Below are 14,597 nucleotides of genomic sequence, written 5' to 3' on the forward strand. Positions count from 1 at the left end.
AGAAGAGGTGCCTGATACTTACACAGCCATCAAAAACACACCATTTTATCCCATGGGTAACTGTAAAAAGTCCCATTTTCCAGGAAAATCAGATCAATGCTGTGAACGATGGAGAAGGCAATGGCACCCCACTCCAGTACTCTTGCCTGGAAAATCCCACGGACAGAGGAGCCTGGAAGGCCGCAGTCCGTGGGGTCGCTAGGAGTCGGACACGACTGAGCGACCTCACTTTCACTTTTCACTTTCATGCATTGGAGAAGGAAATGGCAACCCACCCCACTGTTCTTGCCTGGAGAATCCCGGGGATGGGGCAGCCTGGTGGGCTGCCGTCTATGGGGTCGCACAGAGTCAGACACGACTGAAGTGACTTAGCAGCAGCAGCTGTGAAAGAACAAGATGGTGGCCAGAGAGAGCTCCTCATAGAATGACAAGCTTAGCCAGTGTCCCTCAAGTCCTGGGGGAACTGTGGTGGCATTTAAGAGAAAATGACTCATCAGACACAATATGAAGGCAAGTTAAGGTTGGGGCTGGGAGTGGAGTGTGCTACAGAATGGTTATAGAAGTATGAGATGGAGCCCTTCACTAAAACATTCCTCAACAAGCTCAAATTTTTGAGCATCTAATTACTTTAAATGTAGTCCAAATAAACTGATTTTCACCATTTAGAACCTGCTTTCTTGGCATACCCTGAAAAACTGTACCCCAAACCTGCTGGGCATAGATAACAGTAACTGGGCATAGATGAGATAACTTTAACCTGGAACCATAAGACTTCAAGCCACTACTGCCTTTTGGAGCTCTCTGACAAAGATTCCTCACTGTGCTGGAAGGTTACATCACTCTCCGATTCCCTTTCGTCTGGGACTTCCCTTGTGTCTTGTCCTTCTGGGTTTTGAGCTTTTCCCATCACCTCTGCAAGATCTCTTGCTGTGAGGGACTTCCCTTCACATGCCATCCTGTCAAAATATTGCCCATATGAAGCTTGTCACATGCCACTGCCATATAGTGGTCATAATCAGTCCCCACAATTCAGACTCACAATTATGTGTGAGAGTCTAAAATCAGCTTTAAAATTACTTACACCAGACCGTTAGGCATGGTTATTTCTGAAGACGGGGCTGGATTTTGAAGAAACTTTGTAGAGGGAAAAATATGATTTGTCTGAAGTTTTAAAAGTTTTTTCAAGAAGAGTGCATGCACTATTATCATTTCAATTACAATACATAACTAACTCTAACAACATATTCGTTGGTTAGTATTAAGCACTCAGTCATGTCCAGCTCCTTGAGACCCCATTAGGTATAGCCCACCAGGCTCCTCTGTCCATGGGATTCTCTAAGCAAGAATACTGGAGTGGGTTGCCATGCTCTTCTCCAAGGGATATTTCTGACCCAGGGATTGAACCCGGGTCTCCTGCACTGCAGGTGGTTTCTTTACCAACTGAGCCATCAGGGAAGCCAAAATAGTAGCTGTATGTCAGCTAAAGTAACTGCCAGTTGACACAACAGGCAAAACCTGAAATTTGAATGGCTCAACTTGGGCTTCCCTGGTGGCTCAGATGGTAAAGAAACTGCCTGCAATGCAGGAGACAGGAGATGCAGGTTCTATCCCTACTTCAGGAAGATCCCCTGGAGAAGAGAATAGCAACCCCCTCCAGTATTCTTGCCTGGAGAATCCCAGAGAAGCCTGGCAAACTTCAGTCCATGCGGCTGCAAATGGTCGGACACGACTGAGTGACTAACACTAACTCTGAACTCAGGGGGCCCCAGTTTGCATGCTGTTTCCATTCTGGAGTTCTACCACTGGATTGCCGTATTTGCTGCTGAATGAAAGAGAAAGCACAGAAATGGCATACTGGCTCCAGACGTGACCAACAATGCCCCTGCTTGTATCTTGATAGCAATGGCTAGTCTCATGACCCTTCCTAACTACCAGTGTACAGGCAATGTAGCATCCCCTGTGTCTGGGATGGAGGAAAGGAAGATAAGATATGGACAAGTGCTTGTAGTCTCTCATACAGTAATCCATAGTAGGCGCTCAATTAAGTGTGGCCATTATCATTTGTTATGACTAGTTTCTTCATTTCTTGGAAGAGTTTCTGAGAAGGCCTGATTTGCCTTGATATACTCCAGATATTTCAGTGCCTCCTATGTGGCAGATGTTTTCTAACACAATGTCACATTAATCTTAAGAGGAGCATGTAAAGTGCATTCAGGTGAATTTGCACGTTACCATATAGCACCTTTCTATACTTCCCTTTACGATCGTGACTATATCGCTGACACTGACTGTAACGTCAGTCGACTGAGAATAGTCTCTTTCCTTTTGATGCAAGGCTATCTTCTCCTGGGAATCTTGGCTGCCTCTACACAACTGGACTTACCTGAGCACCTGCCCAGGTACCATTAGGCACAATGACAACCATGACCTTCCTGTGGGTCAGGTAATGGACAAGAGGTCAAGGAAGGCTGGCTGATTAGTTTTTCTTTTAAAATCTGAGCTACCAAGGAACTATTTTTTTCACCTCAGACGAAGATCCCACATTTTTCAAGAGTTCAGCCTTGAAAACCTTGGCTCCACTTCTGTGTTCCTTCCTCATCTACCATGTAGGATGGAGGCTTTGGGTTTTGACCACCTAGTAAGCTCATTCATCTGGGCATGAGTTCATTGGTCAGTTTCAAAGACACCCCTTTAAAATCCGGCTGCAAATGTCAGGGAGGTATAAAAATCTCTCTAACTTCAGGTTTATATCCAAAGAACCTGCTGATTATGTGGCACATCAGAGTACTCACACACTCAACAGGAAAACATTTGGAGAATGTGTTGAAGTTGCCCAGAAGGATTAACAGGTGCCTAAAGGTTACTATCCAAAGCCAAGGGAATGTAGGTGTCAGAGGGCTTCTGGAGTGGGGGCTGGGACAGCCAGAGGACTTCTGCAGGGGGTAGTAATGCTCTGTGTAGGGAAGCTCAGGAGATCCTCCTGTGCAGCCTTCAGAAGGGGCAGCAGTGAGGAACTGGTCAGCCTGGCAGGTTCCATTGGGCAAGAGGCCCCATGGCAGCAGCAGGGACAGGGCACCACTCTCAGGCTGGAGGCACTGGCATGGGACAGAGATGCTGGCCCCCAGCAGAGTCAGTTCTCAGCAAAGCACAGAGAAGCCCCACAGTGCCTCTGATTCTCCTTGTCCCCTTCCTTCCATGGGACAGCTCTCTGTCACCTCAGAGGCATTGTGTAATACTGAGAAGAGGAAGGCGTGAGAAGTCGGAAGGATGGGCCACGGCCTGGGCTTGGTCGGAAGGGCAGGGGCTCCGGAGGAATTGAGACCAGGGCTCTGAGCCCACTCCAGCCCTCACTAGCACGTGATCCTGCGAAAACGCCCAAGTCCCGCAGCCTCAGTTATTCATCTGGGAGGCAAACTGGTGTGAGGAGCCCTGTGTGTTGGGCTGCAGGATGGGCCTGAGGGACAGTATAGAGCTCGCAGGGCCTGGCGGCTGTTGGCCCTGTGAAGATGGGGCAGGAATCTCTCCCACTGTTGCCACCAGAAACTCCCCCACTCTCTCCTCCTGCACTTTATTTTATGATCCTGTTCAACACAGAATTCAGACCCTTACAGAGGCTTCCCATGTTCTGTTGTTTAGCTTTTGTGGTCGATATTGCTGTTTTCATTTGCTTCATTTTCTCTTCTTGAGTTTGTCAGGGTAGATTTTGGGAACAGAAGACAGCAGCCTACACTTCACCACCATCTTGAGAACTACAGGTAAAGCACTAAATCTATAAATAATCTAAGCAGACTTGACATCTTTATAACACTTTTCCCCCATAAATGAATATGGTATACTGCTAGAGACTTTTTGTTTGAGACTGTTTGAGATTTTTTTTTTTACCCATATCTATCTACAAATTTGTGTTGTAGCCTCTATTAAGATTTTACATATTTCACTAGGCTTCTTAGGTAATTTTGGGGGTTGTGTTGTGAATGGGGCATTTTCAAATTACATCTTCTAAATAGTGCTTTGTGTGTGTGGGAAGGCTCTTGGTTTTGCTGTAGTAATCTTCCATGCAAAGTTTTTTTTTGGTCTCTTATTGAGTATTCCATGTATTGATTTCTTTGAATTCCCTATGTAGATGACCATAATGTCACAAAATATTATCTTTTTCAATAGTCATACTTCTTAGTTCCTTTGATATGCACAGTTCTAACTCTGTGTTCCAGTGAATTTTTGCATCGTATAAGGGAGAGCATGCATCTTTGACACCTTCCTGTCTTTAATGGAAATGCATCGAACATTTCACATGGAAGTATGTTTGCTGTAGATATTAGGAGATGGAAGATCCTTTCTAATCCCAATTAGTTAAAAGTCATATTCATGTTGAATTGGTTTCAGAGGCTTTTTCCACATCCATTGACATGCTCCAATGATTTTCCCTAATTTGTTACTGTGGATAATTATAATTGAGCTATTTTCTAGTTTGAATCATATTTTCATTCTTTAGCCATATCCTGTCTGTTCATGTAATTCACTGCTATATTGAATATGCTATTAGTTTGCTTAGCATATTTGCTACTGTGTGGCTAAACTTTGCTCAAGTGTTCTTTTCATGGTGGGAGTAGGGGTACTCATCTGGTTTTATAGTCAAGGAGAGCTAGTCGGAAAATAAGTTAAATAATTTCCCTGTTTTGTGTGTGTGTGCTTTAGAAAAGTTTACATAAGATGGAGATTAGTTCTCCCTGACCATTGGTAGAAATGACCACCGAAAATCCCTGTTTTGGAACATTTGAAGGTAGCTTGGGTGTTGACTACAGTTAAAGTTTGTATTGTTTAAAGTTTTCTATCACTTTATGGACTGATTTGGTCTTTTTTTAAAAAAAAGCAATTGTCCCTTTCACCCAGAATTTCAAGTTTATTGCATGATATTTATAATAAAACTTTATTATTATAACAGATGCTGTAAAACACATATAGCAGTAGAGAATGGTATAAGGAACCCAATATGCTTGGCAGCCAGCATCAATCATCTGCAGCACATGGCCGGTCTGGTTCCAATGTCCCCTAATCTTCCCCACATCTCTGCCAATGGACTAATGTGAAGGTAGTCCAGGACATCAGGATGTTTCATCTGTACGTATGTCAGTATGCATTTCTAAAAGACAAGGGATATTTTGTAAAATATAAACCCAAAACAATGATCATTCCTAAAAATTTAAATGTTTCAACAAGAGCAAATATCTAGTAATTTTTCACATTTACCTTATACAGTATTTTTTTTTCAGTTTGGTTGGATACAAATATGGTCTATATATTGTGATTTCTTTTATGTTCCTTAAGTCTTTTTTAATCAATAGGTTTCCCCTGCATCTTCTTTTTTTCTTTGTTTTGAAAAAAAAAGAAAAGAAAAGTGTTTGTTGTGAAAAGAAAAAGCAAGTTTTGTATTTTTCAAGTTTTCCATAATATAGATTATGTTGAATTAAACAGTTTGATGTCATTTAACACGATGGGCCCTTCAACAGTTCTTTAAATTGCTAGTTACAGGTAGAAGCTTGATTAACTTGTTTATTTACAAGACTTCTACCTAGGTGACGCCATGTACTTCCATTAAGATCATAATGTTTTCTTTTCCTTTGTGCTGAGTTGGCAGTCATTGATGATCCTCACCTTCATTTACCCATTGAGGGTTGCAGAGTGGTAATTTTCAAATTCTCTCATTCAGTTTTAGTTTATTACCTAAAGGACTATCATATGGAGAAATGTTTCCTTGTCCACCATTTGCTTATCTTGAGGGAATCATATATCATATTTGCTGTGTCTTTACGTCATTTAAGTAGCTTTGGCATCTATAGTTTATACAGTTTTAATTTATATTGTTTATGTGTTAATTTTTTTCTTTAGTATCTGGTCATATTTTCGAAAAAAGCCTCTTTCATAAATGTTTTCAAGTAACTGGCATTTGTGTTTTGGCCTTACTCCTTTCCAGCTTTCCAACTCATTATTTCTACACTTATCTTCATTATTTCCTACCTTCTATTACCTAAGGTTTCCTATGATGTTCATTACCTAGCTTCTTGAATTTCTTGGGGGGTTTAGATAGCTCTTGTTTTCTAACACATCTATTTCAGGATATATATTTCCCTTTGAGTACCATTTTGGCTCTTTTGCAGAAGCCATGCTATCTAATTCTATGTATACTGCTTGAGAAATCTGTATGCGGGTCAGGAAGCAACAGTTAGAACTGGACATGGAACAACAGACTGGTTCCAAATGGGAAAAGGAGTACGTCAAGCCTGTATATTGTGACCCTGCTTATTTAACTTACATGAAGAGTACATCATGAAAAACGCTGGACTGGAAGAAACACAAGCTGGAATCAAGATTGCCAGGAGAAATATCAATAACCTCAGATATGCAGATGATACCACCATTATGGCAGAAAGTGAAGAGGAGCTATAAAGCCTCCTGATGAAAGTGAAAGAGGAGAGTGAAAAAGTTGGCTTAAAGCTCATGATTCAGAAAACGATGATCATGGCATCCGGTCCCATCAATTCATGGGAAATAGATGGGGAAACAGAGGAAACAGTGTCAGACTTTATTTTGGGGGGCTCCCAAATCACTGCAGATGGTGATTGCAGCCATGAAATTAAAAGACGCTTACTCCTTGGAAGAAAAGTTATGACCAACCTAGATAGTATATTCAAAAGCAGAGACATTACTTTGCTGACTAAGGTCCATCTAGTCAAGGCTATGGTTTTTCCTGTGGTCATGTATGGATGTGAGAGTTGGACTGTGAAGAAGGCTGAGCGCTGAAGAATTGATGCTTTTGAACTGTGGTGTTGGAGAAGACTCTTGAGGGTCCCTTGGACTGCAAGGAGATCCAACCAGTCCATTCTGAAGGAGATCAGCCCTGGGATTTCTTTGGAAGGAATGATGCTAAAGCTGAAACTCCAGTACTTTGGCCACCTCATGCGAAGAGTTGACTCATTGGAAAAGACTCTGATGCTGGGAGGGATTGGGGGCAGGAGGAGAAGGGGATGACAGAGGATGAGATGGCTGGATGGCATCACTGACTTGATGGATGTGAGTCTGGGTGGACTCCGGGAGTTGGTGATGGACAGGGAGGCCTGACGTGCTGCGATTCATGGGGTCGCAGAGAGTCGGACACGACTGAGCAACTCAACTGAACTGAACTGATATTGCTTGAATTATTTTTATAAGTTGACTAAATCACTCTGTTACTTATGCTATTAGAAATTTTCAATATATGCCCCCAAAACAGCAAGTGTAAAATTTAGTTTTGAGAAGGATGTGAAGATGATGATGAAAGATGCATTATTTGTGGAAAGTTTCAGAGCCCAGGGGTATTTTGTTTTATTATTATTTTTATTAATTACAGAAGAGACAAACATATTTAACTGCTGGTGACAGAGCTGGGTTTATGCCAGGAATGCAAAGGAGTTTACTAGAAGATCAGTCACTATAATTGGCTGCATGTAACAGTCAAGGATTGTCCAGGAAAATAGAAAGAACTGTAAATACAACATGGAGAGAACGTAATGCAAGGGGTTGGTTACGAAAGTGGGAGGAAGCCAAGCAGGAAAGAATTGGGAAACCCAATTATTAGCAACAGGAGGAAATCACTCACCTCTAGGATGGAAGGACAAAGAAAGGAGACAGTATTACTGGAACCTGGGTGTTGGATTCAACAGGATCCAGAGCCATGATGGGCCAAACTCATGGCTGAATGGCTGGAGCCATGAATATAGACCCACTGAAGGGCAAGAACCACCTGATGCAGAGGAAGGAGAAAAATCTTTGACTACTCTGTCATCCAGGATTCTAATTTCTTGCTGGTGTTTCTGGTGAGCTGAACCAAAATGGCAGCCAACTGTTGGCTAGTTTGTTTGCAGCCTGCCAGACTCGGCCCCTGTGTAATCTAGAACAGAGCAAGGAAGAATGAGGGATGGATCTGGGAATGCATAAGCCCATGATTGCCTCATTAAAATAACAGATTGAGTGAGAAAAATCAGACCTACATTGATGCAGGAAAGTATTAATAAAAATCAACATCCAGTCATCATCAAAAGAAGGGTTAGTCCAAAGTATTCAACTGAGGTAATGAGTTTTGGGGAGGAAGACCAGAGAGACAAAGTGCCATTCTTATCACATCATATCAAGGGTACATACTATCAACATGATTTATCACCATTGATATTTACCTCGATCACCTAGCTGAAGTAGTATTTGTCATGTTTTCTCCTCTCTTGAGCTCAGATGCAGAAATAAGGAAGAGAGGAAGACAGCACTTGGATCATGTCCTAGATAACCAGCCAGAAATCACTGCTAACTGTGGCTAACTTGTCACACAGATTCAGTTCAGTTCAGTCACTCAAGTCATGTCTGACTCTTTGCGACCCCATGAATTGCAGTGCGTCAGGCCTCCCTGTCCATCACCACCTCCTGCAGTTCACCCAAGCTCATGTGCATCGAGTCGGTGATGCCATCCAGCTATCTCATCCTCTGTTGTCCCCTTCTCCTCCTGCCCCCAATCCCTCCCAGCATCAGGGTCTTTTCCAATGAGTCAAGTCTTCGCATGAGGTGGCCAAAGTATTGGCGTTTCAGCCTCAGCATCAGTCCTTCCCATGAACACCCAGGACTGGTCTCCTTTAGCATGGACTGGTTGGATCTCCTTGCAGTTCAAAGGAATCACAAGAGTCTTCTACAGCACCACAGTTCAAAAGCATCAAATCTTTGGTGCTCAGCTTTCTTCACAGTCCAAATCTCACATCCATACATAACCACTGGAAAAACCATGGCCTAGACTAGAGGGACCTTTGTTGGCAAAGTAATATCTCTACTTTTTAATATGCTGTCTAGGTTCGTCGTAACTTTCCTTCCAAGGAGTATGTGTCTTTTAATTTCATGGCTGCAGTCACCATCTGCAGTGATTTGGGAGCCCGAAAAGATAAAGTCTGACACTGTTGCCACTGTTTCCCCATCTATTTCCCATGGAGTGATGGGACCAGATGCCATGATCTTCATTTTCTGACTGTTGAGCTTTAAGCCAACTTTTTCTCTCTCCTCTTTCACTTTCATCAAGAGGCCTTTTAGGTCCTCTTCAGTTCAGTTCAGTTCAGTCGCTCAGTCGTGTCCGACTCTTTGCCACCCCATGAATTGCAGCACATCAGGCCTCCCTGTCCATCACCAGCTCCCAGAGTTCACTCAAACTCATGTCTATCGAGTCGGTGATGCCATCCAGCCATCTCTTCCTCTGTCGTCCCCTTCTCCTCCTGCCCCCAATCCCTCCCAGCAACAGGGTCTTTTCCAATGAGTCAACTCTTCCCATGAGGTGGTGAATCTTGGAGTTTCAACTTCAGCATCAGTCCTTCCAATGAACACCCAGGACTGATCTCCTTTAAGATGGACTAGTTGGACCTCCTTGCAGTCCAAGGGACTCTCAAGCGTCTTCTCCAACACCACAGTTCAAAAGCATCAATTCTTCGGTGCTCAGCTTTCTTCACAGTGCAACACTCACATCCATACATGACCACTGGGAAAACCATAGCCTTAACTAGACGGACCTTTGTTGACAAAGCAATGTCTCTGGTTTTGAATATGTTATCTAGGTTGGTCATAACTTTCCTTCCAAGGAGAAGCATCTTTTGATTTCATGGCTGCAATCTCCATCTGCAGAGATGTGGGGGCCCCCCAGAATAAAGTCTGACACTGTTTCCACTGTTTTCCCATCTATTTGCCATGAAGTGATGGACCAGATGCCATGATTTTAGTTTTCTGAATGTCGAGCTTTAAGCCAACTTTTTTCACTCTCCTCTTTCACTTTCATCAAGAGGCCTTTTAGTTCCTCTTCACTTACTGCCATAAGGGTGGTGTCACCTGCATATCTGAGGTTATTGATATTTCTCCCGGCAATCTTGATTCCAGCTTGTGCTTCATCCAGGCCAGCGTTTCTCATGATGTACTCTGCATATAAGTTAAATAAGCAGGGTGACAATATGCAGCCTTGACGTACTCCTTTTCCTATTTGGAAACAGTCTGTTGTTCCATGTCCAGTTCTAACTGTTGCTTCCTGACTTGCATATAGGTTTCTCAAGACAGGTGGTCTGGTATTCCCATCTCTTTAAGAATTTTCCACAGTTTATTGTGATCCACACAGGCAAAAGCTTTGGCATAGTCAATAAAGCAGCAACAGATGTTTCTCTGGAACTCTCTTGCTTTTTCCATGATCCAGCGGATGTTGGCAATTTCATCTCTGGTTCCTCTGCCTTTCCTAAAACCAGCTTGAACATCTGGAAGTTCACGGTTCACGTATTGCTGAAGCCTGGCTTGGAGAATTTTGAGCATTACTTTCCTAGCGTGTGAGATGAGTGCAATTGTGCACATCTTTGGCATTGCCTTTCTTTGGGATTGGAATGAAACCTGACCTTTTCCAGTCTTGTGGCCACTGCTGAGTTTTCCAAATTTGCTGGCATATTGAGTGCAGCACTTTCACAGCATCATCTTTCAGGATGTGAAGTAGCTCAACTGGAATTCCATCACTTCCTCTAGCTTTGTTCGTAATGATGCTTTTTAAGGCCCACTTGAATTCACATTCCAGGATGTCTGGCTCTAGGTGAGTGATCACACCATCGTGATTATCTGCGTCATGAAGCTCTTTTTTGTACAGTTCTTCTGTGTATTCTTGCCACCTCTTCTTAATCTCTTCTGCTTCTGTTAGGTCCATACCATTTCTGTCCTTTATTGAGCAGATTACAACCAACAAAAAATATTCAGCCCTGTTTCCTGCAGTGAAACAGAAGTTTTCCAACATGGGAAACAATAAATGGGATCATGGTGTAAATAGAGAATCTATGGCAGTTTGTGTCCAACTTACGTGGACCCTGAATATCAGAGGAAGGGGTGTGGACTTTATGTTACACACTAAGTTGCTTCAGTCGTGTCAAGACTCTTTTTGACCCTATGGACTGTACTTTTCCAGGCTCCTCGTTCCATGGGATCCTCCAGGCAAGAATACTGGAGTGGGTTGCCATTTCCTTCTCCAGGAGATCTTCCCTACCCAGGGATCGAACCTGCATCTTATGTCTCCAGCATTGGCAGGCAGGTCCGTTTCCCCTGGTGCCACCTGGGAAGCTTTTCTTTTATGGGTGGTAGATAATTAAGCAGCAGAGTGACATGATCACACCTGAGCTCCTCTCATCCTCCCCAGTTCCTTTTGGGAGTGGGATTTGGATCTGTTTTCTTATATACTATCCTCACCGTGTATGAGAAAGGCTTAGATGTTCTCACTTTGCGATGTACTTATGAATATCTCAAAAGAAGGGCCCATTTAAGCTCCCGTCTAAGAACAATCCTTTGCTCATTTTGAGATTAAGGTGTTTCAATAAGTCACACATTCAGTTCACCTGTGTTCTCTTTATTCTTTCAGGTCAAATTCCATCCAGTCACTGCTCAACATCATGGCCCCAAACCCTGGAAAGCATGAAGTCTTGATGAGGAGCTGAAAACACCAGTTGAGCACCTTCATTCTTCATTGTGTATTATGGACTCCCTATCCTATGGTCATGTGCACCATTGTATTTCCATCTGAATTCTGATTGTAGGCCTATTTTTGTGCCCAGGTATCTATCACCTCACTGTCTTGACCTCTCTGTTGCTAGAAGGGTGGATTTGCTAAACTAACACTGTCTCAGGTCCTTTTGACTTAAGCAAAAGTGAAACAGAAGTACTAAATACTTGTTTCACACACTCACTTTTCTGTAATAGTGACAGGAAGGCCAGGCCTGGAATTCGGACTGTGAGGGTACTTGTTTCTTGTGTACTGACATTTAACACATACACTGTCATGGAAGGGCCAGAATGTTTATCTTCTTAGAAGAGTCAAAGTTGTCTGTATCTTGGAGGTGCCAGAGGAAAGGCGCATCCATCCTTTCCTTTTAGGTAAGGACTGGGTTTTATACTTCTGGAAGTCATCAGAATATTGTACTCCTCCAAACCTAAATTGTCTTCCTATTGTGCCTAGTTGGTCCTTGCCTCCTAAATGCCACTTTGGTTATCCCAGAACGTGGAGGACACGGGCTCAGCTTGTCACTCTATGAGGAGCTCTTTCTTGCCATCATTTTGTTCTTTCATGGCAGTGATCAGATTTTGGGATTTTTTAAAGCTACCTATGGCCTAAAATGGTTCTGTCTCTGTTGGTGACGTAAGTGTCAGGCACCTCTCCTACAGATGTTTGCAGAGGTGTGTTTGCGCCACTGCTCCTGTTTGTGTTTATGGTTGTGTTGACCTGTTGCATGTGCTACTGCTAAGTCACTTCAGTCGTGTTCAACTCTGTGCGACCCCATAGACGGCAGCCCACCAGGCTGCCCCGTCCCTGGGATTCTCCAGGCAAGAACACTGGAGTGGGTTGCCATTTCCTTCTCCAGTGCATGAAAGTGAAAAGTGAAAGTGAAGTCGCTCAGCCGTGTCCGATTCTTAGCGACCCCATGGACTGCAGCCTACCAGGCTCCTCCACCCCTGGGATTTTCCAGGGAAGAGTACTGGAGTGGGCTGTCATTGCCTTCTCCGGTTGCATGTATTGGGGGCCAAATAAAGTTGATCCAACCAGATTGCAGGAGCCATGAGTAAGACATTAACTAGCAAACACTTTCTGATCTCCCACGGAGTGCCAAGGACCATGGTGGACACCAAGACCACAGAGCATGACCAGTAGCCCTTACCCAGAGGAGCTCACAATCTTGATAGCTAAGTTGCTCCAAAGTTTTGACTGTTCTTCAGAGTTCTGATAAAGTTGGTTCTTACACTTTCTGCTTGAGTTTTTGAAGTTTCTGAGGTTCTACACACTTTCTTTTTAGAAAAATTTAAAATGTGATATCCATTCTCGAATAGTTGTAGTACACATCAGGATTGAGTGGGGTAGTTTCCGGATTTTGAGGAATTGTACGATTCCATTTAAGTTCTTGAATTTATCTACCATACATAGATTTGTTCTTAGTGTTTCCTTTTTATCTTTCCAACGTCTTCAGTGTAGGGCTTGTAGAATTGTAGTTATAGTCAGTATTTCATTTCTGGTATTAGTCATTTGTCTTCTCTTTTTCGATTTTGTTTATCTGGCTAGAGTTTTATCAATTTTGTTGATCTTTCCAATGAACCAGTTTTTTTTCCCATGATTTTTTTTTTTCCTCCTATGTTTCTAGTTTGTTTTCAGATTGCTTTGGGTAAAGTTTTCTCTTCTTTTTCTAAGTTAAGGTGGGAGCACAGATTACTGCTTGAGGTCCTTCTTCTTTCTTAACCTAAACATTAAATGCTATAATTTTCCCTCTTAACACTGATTTAGCTGCATGCCATGAATTGTAATACATTGCACTTTCCTTTTAATTCATTCTATTGCAGTTTCTGCTTCCTTGAGACTCTCTTTGACCTATGGATGGTTGTTTAATTTCCAAGTGTTTTGAGATTTTCTCCTCCTTCCATATTGCTTGATCTCTATTTTCATTCCTTTCTTGTCAGAGAACATACTCTGCATCATTTACATGTTTTCAATGTCTTTTGAGGAAATAGGATTCTATCTTGGTGGATGTTTCCCATGTACTCGAAATAAATGTGCATTTTGCTCTGGTTGATGCAGTAGTACTTAGATCCATAGTGTTTGTGAATCATGCAGGGCCCAGCCTGCCCCTTGGGCAATGGTTCACTTCTCCATGCTTTTGGTATTCTGCCTAGGGTGAAATTCCTACATGCACAGCTCAGGTCAAACTCAGGAGTTCCTACAACATGCTGGAATCCCTTGCTCATATTTGCTCTTCTCCACTCTCTGCCCTCACTCTTTGGCTACCAGGAGGCTCTCCTTCTGGTCCTCTCACTCTGAGTGGGGGTATTTAGTTTCCTCCCTCTGTCGTGTACTTCCCTTCAATGGATTCACCTAGATCATCAAGCGGTGAGGTAATACAAAAATAGCACAACAGTCACTTCTCACAAATTTTTTGTCTTTACAGAGAGAAAAAACGCCCTCCCTCAAAATTTTAGGTGTCTACCATGCTGTTATTGAGTCTTCCACCACAGGGTTACAACTCTAGACCTGGGGTTTTTGCTTCTATCCATGTTATAAATCCCTCAGATGTTCATGCTACTTTGCTTTACACCAGGGATCAGCAGATTTTCCCGGTAAATGGCTAAATTGTAAATATTTTTGTCCTTGTAGGCCATACTTTCTCTGAGATAGACAGATTTTAAATTTTATTTTTGTATTATATTCATAATAATTTTGTCTTTAATGTATTCACATTTAATGTTTATGATTAATTTAGTTACTTAATTGATCAATTTACTTAATATTAAGGTTTAATTTATTTAATATCTGAGTGTTCATTGGAAGGACTGATATTGAAGCTGAAACTCCAATATTTTGGCCAGCTGACGCGAAGAGCTGACACATTTGAAAAGACCCTGATGTTGGGAAAGGCTGAGGCAAGAGGAGAAGGTGACGACAGAGGATGAGATGGTTAGATGTCATCACCGACTCAATGGAAATGAGTTTGGGTAAACTCCAGGAGTTGGTGATGGACATGGAGGCCTGGCGTACTGCAGTCCATGGG

The sequence above is a fragment of the Ovis canadensis genome, chromosome X (assembly GCF_042477335.2).
Source record: "Ovis canadensis isolate MfBH-ARS-UI-01 breed Bighorn chromosome X, ARS-UI_OviCan_v2, whole genome shotgun sequence".
Taxonomy (NCBI): Eukaryota; Metazoa; Chordata; class Mammalia; order Artiodactyla; family Bovidae; genus Ovis; species Ovis canadensis.